At 38.0% G+C, this 22,208-nt stretch overlaps 1 pseudogene; it reads right to left on the bottom strand.

The window, feature by feature from the left end:
• Nucleotides 1-9,459: 9,459 nt before the first annotated feature.
• Nucleotides 9,460-14,685, bottom strand: LOC111549964 (annotated as a pseudogene).
• Between the last annotated feature and the right edge of the window lie 7,523 nt (nucleotides 14,686-22,208).

Here is a 22,208-nt window from a genome sequence, read left to right as displayed (position 1 = left end):
CTCTACTAAAAATACAAACATTAGCTGGGCATGGTGGTGCATGCCTGTAATCCCAGCTACTCAGGAGGCTGAAGCAGGAGAATCACTTGAACTGGGGAGGTGGAGGTTGCAGTGAGCTGAGATCACACCACTGCACTCCAGCCTTGGCAATAAAGTGAATGAAACTCCATCTAAAGACAAAAAAACGAAAAACAAAAACAAATAGCAGCTCTAGAGTACAACCACTCCATTAAGTCACTGAAAGAGTGCCCAAGGAAGTAACAAACTTGGAAAAGGCTCCACTCCATGGCTGAGACTTACCTTGTTGGAGACAATGGATCCATGGCCCACCAGATGGAGAAGTTTGCTGAGATGCCACAGGCCAGGACGGGCTGGCAGGAAACTGCCCATGGTGGGTGCTATTGGGCCTTACCCCCTTGATTTGCAGTATCCCTAGCCCCACTGGCAGGAAAGCTGCCTGCTTTGTTCCCTAAATAGGGACTTGTATGAATTGGCCCCACTAGGATTCAGCTGTCTCTTACTTCTAATCAGTGAAATTCCTAAACAAGGAAGCCACCTGCTGGCAGCCATAGCTATGCCGAAAGAACAAGAAAAATAAAGTACCAGCAAGGGAAAGACAAGTCCTGTCCTCTTTTAACATCTCTCCCACACTCTTATGTCTGTCAAGGACTAATTGCACTGGCCGAGGAGACATATTCCAGGGTCTATCTCCAGAACCACAAAGCAGGACAAAGAAGAGTGGATTTGGAGATGAGGCACTGATAACTGGCATAGATTCAAAGTAGGTAAAATGAAGGTACAGGTTTGGAGAAATGGCCGGCGTCGACCAAGACGATTTTCAACGTCATGCTCAGGACCTCCGACAAGGGAATGTTAGGACTAACCAGTGGCACATTGTGGGCATAATGGCTCTCACAATTAATCTGCTTCTATGCACAAAACTGCAAATTCTCTATGCTCCCCCTACCCAGTCCACATTTTGTTTTGTTTTTTGAGATAATCTCATGCTATCGCCCAGGCTGGGGTGCAGTGGCATGATCTCCACTCACTACAAGCTCCGCTTCCTGGGTCCAAGTGATTCTCCTGCCTCGGTCTCCAGAGTAGCTGAGATTATAGGCGCCCAACACCACGCCTAGCTAATGTTTGTATTTTTAGTAGAGAAAGGGTTTCACCATGTTGGTCAGGCTGGTCTCTAACTCCTAACCTCAAGTGATCCACCTGCTTCGGCCTCCCAAAGTGTTGGGATTACAGGCGTGAGCCACCACACCTGGCTCTAGTTCTTAAAAGAAGTGTAATAACCTGCTCAGCAGGTTCATCTAAGACCTAATGAGATGTCTGTAGCATGCTCTGTTACAGCTCTGTGCCTGTTGCTAGAAACTTCCCAGAGCGGAAGCTGGAACTGAACAAAGGGAGACTTAAACACTGGCCACAGGAGCATATAAACCCAATTTGAATATTTTAAAATTTAATTAACCATTATTATGGATTGCATGACTGAATTCACCAACTGATTCAGTCAAAATCATCAAACTGGTTGCTACTGCAATTTGATTTTATTTCCTAATCAGGCAATCATGTAATGAATTAGTTGAGAGCAATATACTGGGAAATATTTTCCAGTATAATATTTAAGAATTTTATCAACCACGGTCTCAAAGGACTTAATTTAGGTATCGTAACTTTTTTTCTCTTTCTACTTCTGAAGTATGGTGAGTCTATGTGTGACTAATTGAAGTTGCACATGGTGATTTATCCACAGGACCAGAAAAGTCCTCTGAAGTAGGCTAAGTGCTAGAGGTGTCCCATTTAACTCCAGGAATGGGGCTATTCCTCCTCTCTATCCTGAAAGCTTATTTTCCTGAACTAAACTAGTGAATCTACTATGGACCCAGCTCTACGCACAGTGTGGAGAAAGGATTTTTTTTGTTTTTTGAGACGGAGTCTCTGTCACCAGGCTGGAGTGCCGTGGCATGATCCTGGCTCACTGCTCCTTCTGCCTCCCAGGTTCAAGCTATTCTCCTGCCTCAGGCACCTGAGCAGCTTGGACTACAGGTGCACACCATCATGCCCAGCTAATTTTTGTATTTTAGTAGAGACAGGGTTTCACCATGTTGGCCAGGATGGTCTCGATCTCTTCACCTCATGACCCACCCACCTTGGCTTCCCAGACTGCTGGGATTATAGGTGTGAGCCACAGCACCAAGAAGAGAAAGGTTTTTATAAAATAAATAGTCTAGCTAGGACATATGATTATGAGAATGCTACAAAGAGCTAAGGAAGGGGGCCTCAATTATGTGGCACAAACATTAACTACAAGAGCTACTCAGAGACTACAGAGACAGGGACCATCCATGGGTCTATGTGCACTTGAACACCCGGGCAGGGCTCATGGAGAAGGTAGCACTGACTTTGCCTAATATTTTGTGGGGTTTGTCTGTGTTTGTGTTGAGAGGAATGGTGCATTGTGTACTTGTGGCAGGCCAAGTCTCACTAACCCAGGCCTCCATAATAGCTGTTTCAGCACTGACTGACTGGTTAAGTTAAATATTAAAAACAGATAGGGCCAGTGCCCTCATACAAAGGCTAGAATGTAATAAAAACCCACCAAGAGTTTTGCTTAGGCCTTTCCAGGGCCTTGAAGTATGAAAAGATAATGAGGAAATTCTTAACAGGACTAGTTTAGAATTAAACAAGTTTTATTGGGGGTCTAAAGAAACTCCTCAGACCTCCACAAACAAGTTTATTGGGGGGGTCTGAAGAAACTCCCCAGACCTCCGTGATTTAGCAGGAGACAAGATAAGAGTAATCACCCCAGCACCTGGACCCCTTTAGATTAAGTAAATGTACTGAGGCTCCAGAGGAAGGTCTTCAGAACTCAGATATTAGTTTTAGATTAGAAGAAATTAATCACTTATGTCATTAGATGAGCGCACACTTACACATAGACATATAGCTTTGAAGGTATATAAGCTCTGGAAAACTTCGTAATTTTGACTTGGTCTGGTGATATTTTCCAGGCCTTCTCCTCGCACACGGTTATGGAATAAACTCCCTTCTTTCCCAGCTCATCTGCATCTTGTTGTTGGGTCATGAGAATAAGCAGCCCCACCCTCAGTTTGGTCCGGGAACGTACTGGCAGTGGAAAGAAATGAAGTATAATATAAATCCTGGATTCCAGTTCTAGCTCATCTACTCCATACTTTAAGCAAAGCACTCACTAAACCCCAACTGGGTTATTCCTGAAGTGAGAATGATAACGGATGATTCGTCCACACAAAAGGAGACTAGGTAAACCGTAAAGTTCCATCAGCCTTTATTATTATTAGGAAGGTAGACTTAACAAGACTACGTCATTAGACAGAATATCTCTTTTCCTGGCCAACCTGATTATGGTCACCTTGAAACTCAAGGTGTTTGAGTTTGTACGTTTGAAATTGTACTTAAATGAATTTGAAAGGCAAACTGCCTTCAGCTACGTAATTCCCCCAGCATAAAGGCAATAGCAAATGGAACAACATTCCAGGTTCATACACTTATATGTGTTTGTTCTTTATTTTAAAGTACAGAACGTGGTGATTCTTTTAAAGCTACAAGCATTCATGCCAAGTGTCCAGGTTTTTTCGGCATATGACAGCTGAGAGTCCAGGATGAGTTGAAGGCTCTATTTTTAGATTTTAGTCAAAGGATAAAAATCAGACCTTCCTGTGGGAATCATCCATTCTGAGTCATGCAACACCATCAGGCCAGAATAAAATAGCTCCACAACCCAAAGCATTCATCACCTGTGAAATAAGAAACAGAAGCAGTTTGCAAGATTCCTCTTTTTGCAACCTTGGAGCTTTGGTGGCATTCTGTGAGATGAGCATAATGCCCTTCCTCAATGCAAATGAGCCAACCAGCAGACTTCACTGTTCAATGGGAAAAGAGGGAGGAGCCTTTACAAATTCAGTGTGAATCAGAAATTTAGGTCGGGTGCAGTGGCTTATGCCTGTAATCCCAGGATTATGGGAGGCTGGGAATTAGAGACCAGCCTGGACAACATAGTGAGACCTCATCTCTACAAACAATAAAATAAAAAAAAAAAGAAAAAATGTAAGAAGATCATTTAAATTTAAGTCAAGGAGGAAAGTAACTGGCCACTCTAAATATTATTCAATAAATTGTTTGATAATGTCTAAGCTTTCTGCCCAACTTGGACTAATAAGTCTATGTTTCTATGCTCAAGAATCAAACACATAACACTTGGTTATTCCAATAATGTACAGAATGTGATCACAGAAACAATATTCCATATAACTAGACATTAGAGACTCATATTCAGAAATTTAGATATCATCTGATCTAAACTCTTTCATTTTTATAGTGAAGTAACCGACACCCATGGAATTTAAACCACCTGCTCCAGAGTTAATTAACAAGTTAGTGGCAGAGTAGGATCTAGAAGACACAGAGCAGAAACATTCAAAGACTGTAAATGGTTAAGGTCCTGATTTTCTAATCAGGGGAAACAGTAGACGCCAAAAACTACAGATGAATGAAATGAAGGAATCGTAGATTCACACCTGTAAGGAGCGATGAAGATCATCTCTTCTGACCCACTCATTTTTGAGGTGAAACAGGATGAGCTAGACTAAGGTGTTTGCCTAGCAGCTGGTTAATGACAGAGCACAGCTAGAACCCGGGTCTCCTGGTCTTTGCCTGGGGATCTTTTCACTTCACTGGCGTTGAGATTCTTCTCAGGCAAAATTCTAGAATAGATTATTAAACAGATGGCTTGGGAGCATTTAAAAAGAAAGCAATCATTAGCAGCCAGCATGAGTTCAGTTAGAACGAGTAGGTTATGCCAGGCTAATCTCATTTCCTTTTTGATGCAGTTACAAACAAATGTACACATCATTATAGTATGTTAAAATGAGGGATAGTCCAACAGGATTGAGGTAAGCTATATTTACCCATCTTAAGGTCATCACCAATCTTTCTTGGTCCATATTTTTCTTCTCTTTGTTTCCCTGGCCTGTGTTCTTTTCAGAACTCTATAATCCTCTACTTCCCTACCTAGGTCTGGGGCCATGCAGTGAGAATCCACATTCCTTCTTTTATAACATGTGTACAGTTGGGATCCTTTAGCTTTTTCCAAACTGAAGATATAGAATTTACGTAACTGTAGCATTTGTTTTGATTGTGAATACTAGATTTTGAGAAGACACATAGACATAGTATCCGTAGTGGGAAGACATTGAGAGCTTTAGATTCAACTGGTGGTTTTTCTAGTGCTATTGGAGAGGTACTGTGCATCCACAAATAACAAGATTCCAAGGGAAAAAGGAAGATATCATTATCATGTGGTAAGCGCAGAGATGAACAGCTCTCAATTGGCAATAAAATCAAATTATCAGGCTCTTCCACTGTTTATGATGGTATGTATTATCATGGAAGTGAGAGGTGAGTGAGCTTTAAGGAGATTTTTTAAATTATGCAATGGGAGAAGGAGTTTTAATCTATTGATATATAAATCTTTGTCAAATCTTTACCTGGAGTTGAGCTTACTTAATAACATTGCCTACTATCAGGATACCAGAGGGCAACATGAGGTCAACAAAGCTATCTAGACTAAAGAAGGTAACCCAGGGATGTTCATGGAATACACAGCATATCTTGACCTCTGTAAGACATTGCCAAAGGCTTCCATGGTCTCCTCATTGAGCATTGTGGCCAGATTTTTAGGATGCAGCGTGTCTTGTTTAATGGCTCTACAGTTCTCTAGAAGTTGACCACAGTGCACTATTCTTGGCTTTTTCGTGTTCAATTGACGGCCTAAATGAAAACATATGCTATTCGCTGATCAAACTAATACCCCCAAATGTAGGCTTGACTTAAATTTGTAACAGTTAATGCTCTGCAAAGATGGTGCAGTCCCACGAGAGACTCAGTTCCCATTGCTGGACATCTTAAAAGAGAGGCTGAATGAGGCTTGGCAGAGACACAGCCAAGGAGATTTAATGTATCTGTAAGACTATGGGGCAAAACAACCTTTTACATTTTTTTCTATTGTGTGATTCAATTATTCTAAAATATAAGACCATGAAAATCTGAAATGCAAATGCATATCACTTATTAATGGTTAAGAAAAGTAATGTTTGTTTCTTTGTTTCTTATCCTTCCTTGGTTTTGCCTGTCCAAGGTGACACATGCCATATGTGTTCGATATGCTCAAAACCTGGATGAATAACTCATAGGAGACAAGCTGACATTGGGGTGAGCCTCTAGGTTAAAAAGGTGAGAATGAGTCACAAATAGACGCCAAAATTGTATTTGCATGACAATGGTTGGATTAAACAAAATAGTCCAGAGGAAAAATGACCTGTTTATTCTGATAGTTTAGAGAAAATATGACTTACAGGAGCAGAAACTGGGCCTACAATATACTTCCATTTTATTTTAAAGAGCTCATAATGAGATGTTTTCTGGTATTTTTTAAATGCAAATCTCCAGGGTCCTTTCAGATAGATACAGAGCAAGGAGAGCTGTCTCTCTATAGATTTTAAAAAGGGACCCATGTGTGCATGTCTCTGTGGAAGACGGTAAGCACACATCTGTGTGGGTTCTCAAATAGTCAGAATCTTTCCTGCCAGAATCAGTCTCAATCACTCAGAAATTATTTAACATCTGCAATACTCTCCCCATTTTCCAGTCTGCAAAATAATGCAAGCAAACAAACATAAAAGACATTGTCCCTATAATTTATCATCTCCCTAGTTCATGACAGAAGAAATGCATCTAAATCACAGGTTGGCATACATCATGGCAGGCATCATGGAGGAGTTGGAAGAACTAGGTTCTGTCCAACTCTACACTTTCATAGTTATGCATTCTTATCTGAGTCCCATATTCTTCATGAAGTCCCATTTGTAGAGGAAGGATTCTTGAAGACAGATATTTGAGCTAAAGCCTGAAGGATGAGAAGGATTCAGCCATACAAAGAGGTTTTCAGGCAGACACATCAGCAGGTGCAAGGGTCCTCACGGAAGACAGTTTTGGATTATGCTCAAGGAACTTAGAAAAGGCCTATGTGGCCATGGGTGAGACAAAGAGAAGGATGGGCTGGACAAGTCAGAAGGAACCAGATCAGTCAGGGCCTTCATGCCACAGTAAGGAGGTCAGATTTTCCCCAAGCTCTTTAGAAAGCAACAAAGGATTTAAGGAAGCAGAAATATGTCATGAGATATAATTTTTAAAGCTTTCTCAAGCTGTTTTATGGAGAAGAGGTTGTCATAGCATCAGGCAGTATAATAAGTAGGACAACCAGCTCAGTGGCAATTGAAGTTGTCCAAGCAAGAATAAAGATTTCAGCTAGAAGAATAGAAGGGAGAAGACGAAGATTGAGGTACATATAGGTGGAACTGAGAAGACTTGCAGCTAATGGCTGAGATGTTATTGTATGGATAATCCAAGGAAATATAAATGTGTTTGATAAACTCAGAAAATCTATACCAATGTGAGGCATTGCTATTAATATAGCAAAATGCATAGTTCAGGATATAAAAGTCTACTCTTTGTAGACATGTGTGCTAAACTTACTCCTGAACATAAAGTAGGAAGCGTCACATACATGTATTTACCTGCCAGGCAACTGAGGGGCTCTGATGGGTCCTGTCTGAGGGCAAGCCAGGAAATCACCAGCAATACTGACCACTCCAATTACTTCTCACTGTAGCTAGTCCACCACAGCCAGGCGAGAGTTGCTCCTTTTGAGACAGAGCTTTCCTTGTATTCCTGGACAGCATCTTGAACTCACGAGTGCCATGCTGATTCCATGACTAGTTGCCCAGAAAAGCATTCCCATCCCCTACCCAGTAGGCTACCTAGGACATTCTTTTTTGTTTTTTTGTTTTGTTTTGTTTTGTTTTTTGAGATAAGAACTTGCTCTGTCACCAAGGCTGGATAGGTCACTGCAGCTTTGAAGTCCTTGGCTCCAGTGATGCTCCCACCTCAGTCTGCTGAGTAGTTGGGACTGTAGGTGTGCACCACCACACATGGTAAATTTTGTTTTTATTTTTAGAGGTGAGGTCTCACAATGTTGCCCGGGCTGGTCTCAAACTCCTGGACTCCAGTGATCCTCCCACCTTGGCCTCTCAAAGTGCTGGGATTACAAGCGTGAGCCACCACACCCGACCTACTTAAAGATATTTCTGACAGCCTTCCCACTTTTACAGGGCATTGAGACTTGCAAAAGATGCATCCATAAAGCCAAAATAGCCATGCAGTTTTGGAAGCCCCAAATCAAACCATTTATGTGACATTATACAGAAAAAAATAAATGGTTCATTATCTGAATTTTTTTTATCTTTCAGCTGTAAGGATGGGTCTTATTTAGACACAGCCAAAATTACTGCTCTATAAAGAGCTTAGGGCTACCCTGACTCTGAAAGATCTATATAAAACTCAGTTCTATTTCCAAGGCTGCTATAGATCCAAAATAAATCATCAGCAGTCTGTACATTCATTTATATATACATACTGTACCTTCTCTAACTGAAAATATTTCACACAACAGATTGAATTCAATATGCTTTCCCTTAAGATGCTATTCTGAAGAGCAAAAGTGCTATTGCCTAAAATTTTAAAAGATGAGATGTTAATTGCAGTGTTTTTATAGCTTCAACATTATCTCCACTGATGATTCTCTTAACCTTTCCAATTACAAAAATGATCCAAATAAGTATCCTAGTTTAATTAGAAAATATGTGGTCAAATCCTTAGATTTTTGGCAGATTGCATTCACAACTCAGAAATTAATGTCTAGGGAAAGTGACTTTCACGTATTTCAGGTATACTCAGGATCAGTAAAGATATTGATACTTTCTAGATACTGTAAAGCAGAATATAGATACTAGCATAAAACAGGCAATATAGAATGCCTTTCAAATTGAATAGGTACTTTTTTCTGTTAAATCAGGAAAGACCTTAAAATGATATTCCCTTTTAAATTTTTTAATTATATAAATAATACATTTTCAATGTAGGGAAATGGTAAGATACAGATGGGCAGTGGTCTTACCTATATCCTTCCAGATATTTCCCTCTGGATAGACATGTATATTTTGTTACAACAATTTCTGCACCTCAGAAACAATACAAACAGTAAAAATAAGGTTGTACTAGCCTTATTAACTGTTGCACAGCTAATTTATATACAAATCTATGTGCATTCATTTCAATTTTGACTTTTAAATTTAAATTGATGCTCTCAAAATAATACTACAAGTTTCCACATTAAGCAGCAACAGTTTCAGAATAATTCAAAACTTGATTCAGGCACGCTGCTGATAAAAAAAAAATGTACTTTTTATTTCATTAAAATATGTAGCTTTCTACTACTGCATCCTTCAAAGAGAAGAATATTCTGCCGGTTTGGCCACAGGCTCTTCACGTATGGACAGTTACTCCCTAGTAAACTCTTCATTCATCCTGGTGTTCTTGAAAATATTCATCAAACATACAAGACTTATTTTCATGTTCCTCTGGTTATTTAAATTTTGAATCTTCTCCACATTGAATGGCAAAATCAATATGCTATAATACAATGTTCATACTTTCTTCATCTGACTGATTATGAGGTAAGAAAAGAACTATGCTGCAGTCATCAGTCCACATACAGCTTTAGTTACTTTTTTGAATTTTTTGCTTCTTAAGTCATTTGTAGAATAATCGAATAAGGAATCCATGTCTGGATCTAGAAACTCTCAGTTTCCTTTTTAGCTTTTTTACTCTGCAGCTACATTTTGATCACGATGTTAACTTGTAGAATTTCTAGAGAGAGCATGGCACTTAGGACTGCCAAGATGCCAGAAATACACTTGAATGACTCCACCATGAACTGAGAATCAACAAGAAAAACTCCATAGACTCAGAAACCCCACTGCTCGAGCTGCAGGACCAGCTGCTTCATCACAGTCAGGTGAATGTACAACTCAGTCCAAGCTGGACAATCAAAGTTAGCAAGGATATTACCAATTACTAACGGGATTGTAATTGTCCTAGTCCTTCTGAAAGCAATTAAACAATATGAATCAAAAGCAATACAAAGGTTCATACCTTTTACATATCTTTACTCTCAATTTATGAAATTATAGACTAACCAAATATTCCAAAAATATGGAAAAATTATATGCATGAAGGAGTACCTCGGATCATTATTCATAACAGTAAAATATTGGAAAATACCTACAGTGCCAACAATAGGAAAGTGAATAATGAAATTATAGAGCATCCACTCAAATATTGTCAAGCCTTTTAAAAATTATGGTTATAAAGACTGTGCAAGGGCATGAATAATGCTTATGACATGATATTAAATAATGACTCAAGCTTTATAATTATTTGTACTAATGACTTCAATAAGACATAAAAGGAGAATGCTCGCTATTAATTGCAATTTTTCATCAGGAGAGTGGCAGACAGAGTATATGTGTGATATGGTTTGTATCTATGCCCCCACCAAATCTCCAACATTGAGGATTACAATCCCCAGTGCGGGAGGTGGGGCCTGCTGGAAGGTGATTAGATCATGGGGGTGGATCCTTCGTGAATGGTTTAGCACCATCCCTTGGGTGCTGTTCTCATGATAGTGTTCTCACCAGATCTGGTTGTTTAAAAGTCTGTGGCACCTGCCTAGCCTGCCCCTCCACCTCTTCTTCCTCCTGCTCTGGCCATGTAAGACGTGCCTGCTTCCCCTTCACCTTCTGCCATTATTGTAAGTTTCCTGAGGCCTCCCAAGAAGCAGATGCTGCCATACTTCCTGTATGACCTGCAGTGCTGTGAGCCAATTAAACATCTTTTCTTTATAAATTACTCACTCTCAGGTATTTATTTATAGCAGTGCAAGAACAGATGAATACAATGTGCATAGACTGTTCCAAGACCTTGGAATGTCTTATGTAAAGGCATATTATTAGTCAGCGAAGTAGAACCATGAGAAGTAATATAGATTAAAAGGTTTGTTATAGGGATTTTTATGAAACTATGTTGCTGGTGCAGAAGTCTGTGCAAGGCTGTTGTATCTGTGTCTGATGTTGAACCTTAAGTCACTAAGAATAGCCAGCCAGCAATTGGTAGGAAAGCCTGAGTAGATGAGGGCAAGGACATACTAGAAGCCAAAAGGACAAGCGAGTGCTTGAGGACAAACTTAACCCAAGTCCCTTGGCTTGGGCTTTCTGTCGCTTGCAATCTAAGGAGTTCTAACTGATAAAAGTAGATCAGTCTTGGCCTTGAAATAATAAGTCTGATTATGTTATAGAAACTTCACTATGGCTCCACCTAGCAATAAAACCCATGGAGCCGAGTGACTGACAACCCCTTCCAGAGACCAAATGGACAGAATCTGGGAAAAACTGGGAAAACAAAAGGAGTTAAAGACTGAGGCGTGGAGGAGAAAGTAGCAAGAATAGGAACCTTGAAAAGTGGCAGTTTAGTAACCTTGAGGCTCTAGAGCGAAGACTCTTCATGGACATTGAGAAACTTGGAATCTGCTGAATGGAATGTAGAAGTCACTCTCTAATCTCCACCTTCTATTAATTCTGTGTGGGTTAGCAAGTAGAATGGAAACTTAACCCTTGGTGAAAAGCTGCGTTGTGCATTCTTCTAGACTCTATCTGTGTTTTGGTCCATGAAGATAGGTGATGACAACCAAGGCTAAGTGTTGACTGATACAGCCATTACCTACTGCAGTGTACATGCCTCCACTTTACATTTGTTTGAAAATTCCCATATAAAGAAACTAAACAAACAGAGCACAAGTCTTGATAAATTCACAGTTGTGTGTCTATACTGCCTTCATATCCAGTTGAAAAATGGTCAACACATCATAAATGATTTCACGCTGGGCACAATAGCTCATGTCCATAATCCCAGCACTTTGGGAGGCTGAGGTGGGAGGATTACTTGTAGCCAGGTGTTTAAGATCAGCATGGGCAATAGAGGCTGATCCCTGTCTCTACAAAAAATAAAAAATTAGCTGGGCGTGGTGGTGCACACCTGCAGACCCAGCTCTCAGGAGGCTGAAGCAGGAGGATCTCTAGAGCCCAGGAGTCAGAGGCTGCAATGAGTTATGATTGTGCTACTACACTGCAACATGGACAACAGAGCTAGACTGTCTCTAAAACTAAAAATAAAAATTTAAAAGAAAGGAAGAAGAAACATTTTTTAAAAATGATGTAGCAGAATTTTCCCTGCCAAATCCACCAGTTAATAACCTATTGTTATATCCTGAAAGTTATGCTGGGATTATTTCCTTCTGAAATGGACTTCCTTCCATTCCACCTTCTATCCCTGTGTATTTTTGTTCACCAAGACTCTTATGAGAATATTCTACTACAAATATGTCATTGTTGGGAAGAGAAAAACTTTCACCTCAGACTCTCTCTGAAACACTGGCTTATGTCTGCCCAGCCCTCTAAGAAGTAAGAATGATTTAATAAAGGCCATCCTAGGGCTCACGTGAGATCACAATTTATCTCCACAGTTTTCATGTTATGTTATTATCCTAATGTTGCCTTAAGACTCTTGAAAATAACACTTAAAAAGATCCACATTTCTAATATCTAAAGGAAGTTTTTTATTCCTTTGTTTGCACTCTACCTTGTTAGAAAAATGTTGGAGGAAACTTTCTGTGATATAAAAGATGAAAGAAAGGAAGAAAGAAAAAAAGAAAGAAAAGAAAGAGAGAGAGAGAGGGAAGGAAGGAAGAAAGGAAGGAAGGGAGGAAGGAAAGAAGGAAAGAAGGAAGGAAGGAAGGAAGGAAGGAAGGAAGGAAGGAAGGAAGGAAGGAAGGAAGGAAGGAAGGATCAGGTCAGAAGAAAAACAATGGTTAAAAAAATAAGTTGTCACTAGGGTAAGAATAACACGCATAATGCATTTTTTAATGTCCTGAGAAACTGAGCTGTATATTTGTTTCATAGCTCCCCAGCTTCCATAGCAAAAATGGAGAACTGATAATTATCACTATTTTATTCTTTATGGTTGCTCAGGGGGGAAATTTTTAAAGGTGACATTAGTGGAATAAGGTTACCCTTCTGTCACTCACATTTGATTACTCATAGACTTTTCTATTTGAAGACCCATTAAGGAAAATTTTCCTTGCAAATAAATGTGGTCAAATGAATTGATCAACGTGCATACCTGCCAGGTGCCTGGCATCCCCAAGTGCCTATAGGACATTAACTCCAGTAGCCTGTGTGACCATGTAGAATAAAAATAAAGTTACTGGGAGTTCAGGGTTGATAATATCTCTGATTTGTGTATTTCTGCAGAAGTCAGTCTCTTTCAAAATATGGGAACAGTGAGTTAAAATAAACTGTCTTATTGGCAGAACAGAGTGTGATCATGAGATACCATTCATCTTTTATGCTGATTCATCAGCTCAGAGTGAAATGAGCTTGCATGAGAGCATCCCAGGATCACTGAACATTCAGAGGTATGTCCTCGCATCCTCATTTTTTAAGGTAAAATGAGATTTTCATAGAATAAGGATACAGCTGGTAAATAGCAAGACTAAAATTACATATACACTAGCTTACATTTAAGAATAGCTTGGCTAATTACTCCTAAGTCATCGGTTTTTTGTTTGTCTTTGTTTTTTACTATTTATTTCCTTTGCTTTACAGCTTTATTGAGGCATAATTAATGTAAATAAACCATCCATATTTAAAGTGTATTACTGATGAGTTTTGACATAATATACTTCCATGAAACCATCTTCAGTCAAGGTAATGAAACTTTATGTCACTCTCAGAACTTTCTCTGACCTCTTTCACACTCAATTATTGTTTTAACCTGCCTGTTTCTATTATATAGCAAATAATTTGCTTTTTAGAATCAAGTTCATTGTGATGCAGTGACTATCATTTGCTGTTTTGAACTGTGGTTGATGATTCTGTGGCTTTTGTAGGTATCACAAAAGGGATTTACTTTTATGCAGAAAACTTAGGCTCAGCAAATGAATCTATATTTACAAATTTATGATGGTCTGAAATGGTGGGAAGAACTAGCCAGTCTCTCTAAGGATAAGAGTAGAACATTTAAAATGAAGTTGAGTTGATGGTGATGGGGCAGGGTGGTACCACTTCAGTGTAAGAAAACTACAGAGAAAAAAAAAATCACCTGATTACTATGGTAGGGGTCGGTTCATGATTACATCATGAAAGGGGCAAATAGTTTAGAATATGCTAGGGGCTGGTGAAGAATTAAAGAAAAAAAGACGGAAAAATGAAAGGGGGTAAGGGAAGAAGGGGAAAAGGGAAGGAACGAATAAAGAAGATATTAAGAGTAAAGGGAAGAAGACAGAACACTGCAGTAGGGCTTTGGGCTAAAAGACACAGAGTGACTTTTGTGGTAAAGAAACCAAAGAAGGTCGTGAAATGGGTATCCAGAAAAAAACGGGCAGCCTGTGGCGCTGCGGCTGGATAAAGAGCATCAGGGACAGGGAGGCTGTAATAAGATTCCATCACCATCTCTGCCCATCACTAGGGCTGAAGGTAGAGAAAAACTTCCCCTACTCAAGAAAAAAGAAGCTATTTTTGTCAAGTTAAATGAGCCTGAACCTGCAGAGCTGAATTGGCAGATGAATATTGTTAATTGGTGCAGTTTCTTCGGTACAGGAAAGAGTTTCCAATCAGACCAGCGATTCATCGGCCACATGAAGGCAATTTATTAATAAAAACGAACTGAAGTTTCAGAATCCTTGATAATGATGAGCTCATGGTCCTTTGCCTCCCTTCCCTTCCCTAGAAAGGATGCACTACAGCAATGATGCCTCAGTGATATCTTCTCCAGCCCATTCCATATATGGCAACGTTTCAAGTGGTTTTCCTTTTTTTTTTTTTTTTTTTCATTAGGAATTTCTACATTTAGTTGTCAAATCAAGCTGTTCTAATTGCCTAATTGTGATTCTCCCTTCAACAACAGACTTTTTGAGAAGTTCTTGATTCAAAGTAACCAGGAAAGTCTGCTAAGTGCAGCTTAATTCCGAAAAGTGAAGGGGAAAACAAAACGAAACAGAGAGGAGAAACAGTCTCCCTTTAAAAAAATTAACTTTATTTTACATTTTAATAAATTGGACAAATGTATACTCCTATGTAACCATAACCACATTAAGACATGGAGAATTTACATCACCCAAAAGAATTCTGGTTTCCTTTGGATTAACCACTCTCCCCAGCCCTGGTTATGGACAGCCACTGGTCTCCTTTCTGTCATTGTAGATTAGTATTGCCTTCTCTAGAATTCCATACAAATGAAGTTATATGACGGTTTTTTAAAAAGTCAGCAGAACGTTTTTTGAGATTCAATCTGTGTTGCTGTATGTTCATCATTAGTCCGTGCTTTTCATGGCTGAGTAGTATTCTATTATATAAACGTATTCCAATATGTGTATCCATGGGCATTTGGGTTGTTTCTGTTTTAGCCCATTAAAAATCTGACGGTTGTATCTGAAATGGGTATAAAGTGGTATCTCATTGTTTTAATTACATTTTCCTAATGACTAGTAATGTTAAGTGTTTTTTCATGTGTTTATTGGCCATTCATGAAGTTCTTTTGCGAAATGTTTGCTAAAATCTTATGCCCATTTTAAAAAACAGGGCCATTTTGTAACCGCCCAATGGGTTCTCCTTGCCTGCTGCCCAAGTACAGGTGATTTATCAAGGAGTTTGTCCTTTGCGTGCCCAGGTAAAGGAATTGCAATAGAGAGGGCTTAATTCACTCAGAGTCACCTGAATGGGAGACTGGATTTTTATTGCTCTAATCAGTCTCCCTGAAAATTTTTAGACTGGGGTTTTTTTAAGGATAATTTGGCAGACAGGAGGCCAGAGAGTAGAGAGTGCTGACTGGTTAGGTCAGAGATTAAATCATAGGGGACTGAAGTGGGTTTTTCTTTTCGTCTTCTGTTCCTGGATGGGATCGCAGAACTGGCAGAGCCAGATTACTGGTCTGGGTGCTAGCTGGTGGATCAGAATGCAGGGTCTGGAAAGTATCTCGAGCACCAGTCTTAGGTTTTAAAATACTGATGTTATTTCTGGGAGCAATTGGGGAGGTTCAGCATCTTGTGGCCTCTGGCTGTATGGCTCCAGAACATAATTTCTAATCTTGTGGCTAAGATATTACTCCTATAAAAGTAGTCTGGTCCCCAGGCAAGATGGGAGTTGGTTTTGGGAAAGGGCTGTTATCTTTGTTTCAAAGTTAAACTATAAACTAAGTTCCTTCCAAAGTTAGTTCAGCCTATGACCAAGAATGAACAAGGGCAGTTGGAGTTTAGAAGCTAGATGGAATCAGGTTAAATTTCTTTCAGTGTCATAATTTTCTCACTATTATAATTTCTGCAAAGGTAGTTTCAATTTTTCTTATTATTGAGTTGTGAGAGTTCTTTATATATTATATATATATATATATATATATATATATTGAGTCAGGGTCTTTCTCTCTCACCCAGGCTAGAGTACAGTGGTGCAATCATGGCTCATTGCAGCCTCAAACTCTGGAGCTGAAGGGATCCTCCTGCCTGAGCCTCCTGAAGTGTTAGAGTTACAGGCATGAGACATGGTGCTTGGATAATATATTCTTTGGTGTCTTTCATATAACTGAATTTTAAAATTTGATGAAGTTCAGTTTCTCCATTTTTTGTAGTTTGTCCTTTGTGTGGCCTGAAAAGTTTGCCTACTCCATAAATGTGAAGATCATTGCCTACATTTTCTTTTAGGGTTTCAGCTTTTACACTTAGACCTATACTCCATTCTGAGTAAATTTTTGCATGTGACATGAGGAACTCATTGAGGTTCTTCTTATTTAATCCATGTCTATTCAGTGATTTGGGCACTGTTTATTGGAAAGACCATCCTAACTGAATTACCTTGCTGCCTTTATAAACAATGAGTTGACCACATATGTGGTCTGCAGGTCCATCTGTATGCAAATACTGCATTATCTTGATTACTGTTTGCATTAGTCAGTTCTAATTAGTCAGTTGGCTGCTATAAAGAAATACTTGAGACTGGCAATTTATAAAGAAAAGGGGGTTAATTGGCTCATGACTCTTCAGGCTGTATAGGAAGCATAGCGGCTTCTGCTATTGCAGAGGCCTCAAGAAACTGAAAATCATGATGGAAGGCCAACGGGAAGCAGGCTCATCTTACATGGCCAGAGCAGGAGCAAGAAGGGAGGAGGGGAGGTGCCACACACTTTTAAACAACCAGATCTTGTGAGAACTCACTCACTATACCGTACCAAGTGGGGATGGTTTTAAACCATTCATGAGAACTACTCCCCAAGATCCAATCACCTCCCAGTAGGCCCCACCTCCAACACTGGGGATTACAATTCTTAGATTTGGCAAGGACACAGGTCCAAACCATATCACTGTTACCATACAGGAAGTCTTGAAATCAGATGGTTAGATCTTGAATTTTTATTCTTTTTTTACCTTGAAATTACTTTGACTATTTTTGTTCTATGTTCTTTGCATTTCTGTTTAAATTTTAGAGTCAATTTGCCAATTTCTACATCAGAAGACTGTTGGGATTTTGATTAGCATATCATTCAATCTATAGACCAATTTGAGTAGAATTGACATCTTAACATATTGAGTTTCTTGTTCCATGAACACGGTATATATATACACTTGTTTATGTTATCTTTAATTTCTTTCAACATGTTTTGAAGTTTTTAAAGTACAAATCTTGCAAATATTTTATTCTTAAATAGTTCATATTTTTAGATAACATGCTAAATAGTGTAGTTGATCAGATTTTATTTTCCAGTTATTATTACCAGTATATAGAAGCACCAGGCAGTTCTTATATTAAATTGAACCCTATGACTTTGCCAAAGTCATCTAGTAGATTTTTGAAGTTTTCTTACGATTTTCTATATAAATTATCATGATGTATACAAAGATATACAGTTTTATTTCTTTCTACAACTGTATGCATTTTTTTTTTTAATTTTGAACATTTAATTTTTGTGGATACATAGTAGGTCTACATACTTGTGGACTATATGGGATATGCTGATACAGGCAAACAGTGTATAATAATCACATCAAGGTAAATGGAGTAATCATCACCTCAAGCATTTATCCTTTGTGTTACAAACAATCCAATTATACTCTTTTAGATATTTAAAATGTACAATTAAATTATTAAATTATTTTGACTGTAGTCACCCATTGTTTCTAACTATTTCTTTGTATCCATTACTCATTCCCACTTCCCCCTCCCAATTTCCCAACTACTCTTCCCAGACTCAAGTAACCATCCTTTTACTCTATCTCCATGAGTTAGATTGTTTTAATTTTTAGCACCTACAAATAAGTGAGAGCATGCAAAGTTTGTCTTTCTGTGCCTGGCTTATTTTACCTAACATAATGATCTCCGGTTTTATCTATGTTGATGAAAATGACTGGCTCTCATTTTTTCTATGGTTGAATAGTACTCTATTGTATATGTGTACCACATTTTCTTTATCCATCCTTCTATTGATGAACATTTAGGTTGCTTCCAAATCTTGGCTATTGTGGATAGTGCTGCAATAACCATGAGAGTGCAGGTATCTCTTTGATATACTGATTTTCTTTCTTTTGGATATATATCTAGCAGTGAGATTGCTGGATCATATGCTGGTAGCTCCATTTATAGTTTTGTGAGGAACCTCCAAATGGTTCTCCATAGTGGTTGTACTAATTTACATTACCACCAACACTGTACTGGGGTTCCCTTTTCTCCACAATTTTGTCAGCATTTGTTATTGTCCATCATTTGGATAAAAGCCATTTTAACTGGAGTGAGATGATATCTCATTGTAGTTTTGATTTGCATTTATCTGATTCTTAATGATATTCAGCACCTATTCATATACTTGTTTCCTATTTGTGTATCTTCTTTTGAGAAATGTCTATTCAAATCTTTTGCCCATTTTTTAATTGGATTATTAGGTTTTTTTTCCTATAGAGTTGTTTGAGCTCCTTATATGTTCTTCTTATTAGTCCCTTGTCAGGTGGGTAGTTTGCAAATATTTTCTCCCATCTTGTGTTATCTCTTCATTTTGTCTATTGTTTCCCTGCTGTGAGGAAGCTTTTTAAATTGATATGATCCCATTTGTCCATTTTTGCTTTGGTTGTCTGTGCTTGTGGGTTGTTACTCAAGAACTCTTTGCCCACTCCAATTGTTGTGTAGAATTTTCACAATGTTGTCTTGTGGTTGTTTCACAGTTTTAGGTCTTAGATTTAAGTCTTCAATCCATTTCGATTTCATGTTTGTATATGGTGAGAGATAGAGATCTAGTTTCATTCTTCTGCATGTGGATATTCAATGTTTCCAGCTCCATTTATTGAAGGGACTGTTTTCCCCCCCATGTATATTTTTGGCACTTTTATTGTCAATAAGTTCACTGTAGAAGTCTGGATTTGTTTCTGAGTCCTCCATTCTCTTCCATTGGCCTCTATATCTGTTTTTTTGTGAGTGCCATGCTGTTTTGGATACTATAGCTCCACAGAATCATTTGAATCAGGTAATGTAATTTCTCCAGTTTTGTTCTTTTTGCTCAGGACAGCTTTGGCTATTCTGGGTCTTTTGTGGTTTTATATAGATTTTAAGATTGATTTTTCCATTTCTGTTAAGAATGTCATTGATATTTTGACAGGGATTGCAATAAATCTGTAGATTACTGTGGATAGTATGGATATTTTAACAATGCTGCTTCTTACAATCCATGAACATGGAATATCTTTCCATTGTGTGTGTGTGTGTGTGTGTGTCCTCTTCAATTTTTTGCATCAATGTTTTATAGTTTTCATTGTAGAGATCTTTCACTTCTTTTGTTAGTTAATTCCAGGGTATTTTATTTGTAGCTACTGTAAATGGGACTACTTTCTTGATTTTTTTTTTCAGATTATTTTCTATTGGTATATGGAAATGCTACTGTTTTTTGTATGTTGACTTTATATCCTACAATACTGAATTTGTTTATCAGTTCTAATACTTTTTTGGTGGAGTCTTTAGGTGTTTCCAAATGTAAGATCATATCCTCTGCAAACAAGAAAAGAAAGATCCCTTGAATTTCTGTGCTATTGATTTAACGTCTCTGGTTGCAATGTCTTCTTTTTCATCTCTGATTTTATTTATTTGGGTCTTCACTCTTTTTTTCTTAGTTTGGCTAAAGCTTTTTCAATTTTGTTTATCTTTTCAAAAAAATACACTTTTTGTCTCATTGATCTTTATTATATTTTTCATATCAATTTCATTTGTTTCTGTTGTGATCTTTATTATTTCTGTTCTACTAATTTTGAGTTTGGTTTGCTCTTGCTTTTCAAGTTCTTTAAGATGCATCATTAGCTTGTTTATTTGAATTTTTTCTTATTTTTTGGCATAAGCACTCATAGCTACAAACTTCCCTCTTAGTACTGCTTTCACTGCATACCATAGGTTTTAGTATTTGTTTTTCCATTATCCTTTGTTTCAAGAAATTTTTCCATTTATTTCTTAATCTCTTCATTGACCCAATAATCATTTAAGAACATATTGTTTAATTCCCATGTGCTTGAATAGATTCTAATTATTAATTCCTCTCATTAATTTATAGTTTTATTCCATTGTGATCAGAGAAGATGCTTGATATTACTTCAATTTTTTTGGAATGTTTTAAGACTTGTTTTGTGATCTAATATATGGTCTATCCTTGAGTATGATCCATATGCTGAAGAGAAAAGTGTTTATTCTGCAGTTGTTGGATTAAGTGTTCTGTAAATAATGTTCTAGGTCCATTTGGTTTATAGTGCAGATTAAGTCTAATGTTTCATTTTGATTTTCTGCCTGGATGATCTGTCTAATGCTGAAAGTGGGGTGCTGACTTTACTAGCTATTATTGTACTGGGGTCTACCTCTTTCTTTACCTCTAATAATAATTGCTTTATATATCTGAGTGCTACAGTGTTGGGTGAATACATATTTAAAATTGTTATATTCCCTTGCTGAATTGACATTTTTATCATTATATAATGACCTTCTTTGTCTTTTCTTATCATATTAGTCTTTAAATCTATTTTGTCTATTTTATCTGATACATGTATAGCTATTCCTGGTCTTTTTTGGTTTCCAATGGCATAAAACATATTTTTCCTGTAAGCAACAGAACATTGTCTTATATTTTAAATCTATTTAGCCACTTTATGTCTTTTGATTGGAGAGATTTGTCTATTTACATTCAGTTTTATTATTGACAAGTAAGGATTTACTGCTGCCATTTTATTATTTGTTTTCTGTTGTTTTGTGGCCTTTTTTTCCTTCTTTTCTTTCTTCCTGTATTCCTTTAAATATAGCTGTTTTTCTCTGCTGATATGTATTAATTTCCTATTTTAAGGCCAATAATTCTTAGGTTTGCCCCTTTTAGGCTATTTTCTAGATCTTGTAGACATGCTTCATTCTTTCATATTTTTTGTCTCCTCTGACTGTGTATTTTCAAATAGCCTGTCTTCAAGTTTACTAATTATTTCTTCTGCCTGATCAATTCTGCTGTTAAGATTGATGCATTCTTCAGTATGTGAATTGCATTTTCAATTCCAGAATTTCTGCTTCATTCTTTTTAATTATTTCAATGTCTACGTTAACTTTATCTAATAGAATGCTGAATTCCTTCTCTGTTATCTTGAATTTCTTTGAGTTTCTTCAAAACAGCTATTTTGAATTCTCTGTCTGAAAGGTCACATATCTCTGTCTCTCTGGCATTGGTCCCTGGTGCCTTATTTAGTTCATTTGGTGAGGTCACGTTTCCCTGGATACTCTTAATGTTTGTGGATATTCCTCTATGTCTGGGCATTGAAGAGTTATATATTTATTGTAGTCTTCAGAGTCTGGGCTTGTTTGTGCCTGTCCTTCTTGGGAAGGCTTTCCAGGTATTTGAAGGGACTTGGGTGTTGTGATCCAAGTTTTTGGTCACTGAAGCTATATGTGCATTAGGGAGCACTCCAAACTCAGTAATGCTGTGATTCTTACAGACTCCTAGAGCTATGATCTTGGTAATTTTGGATAAGATCCAGAAAATTTCTCTGGATTGCCAGGCAAAGTCTCTTGTATTTTTCCCTTACTTTCTCCCAAACAAACTCTCTCTCTCTCTCTCTCTCTCTCTCTCTCTCTCTCTCTCTCTCTCCCTCTCCCCCCTCTCTCTCT

This window comes from Piliocolobus tephrosceles, chromosome 9 (assembly GCF_002776525.5).
Source record: "Piliocolobus tephrosceles isolate RC106 chromosome 9, ASM277652v3, whole genome shotgun sequence".
Lineage (NCBI taxonomy): Eukaryota > Metazoa > Chordata > Mammalia > Primates > Cercopithecidae > Piliocolobus > Piliocolobus tephrosceles.
The sequence above is the reverse complement of the archived record's forward strand: the minus strand, read 5'-3'. Positions and strand labels throughout refer to the sequence as shown.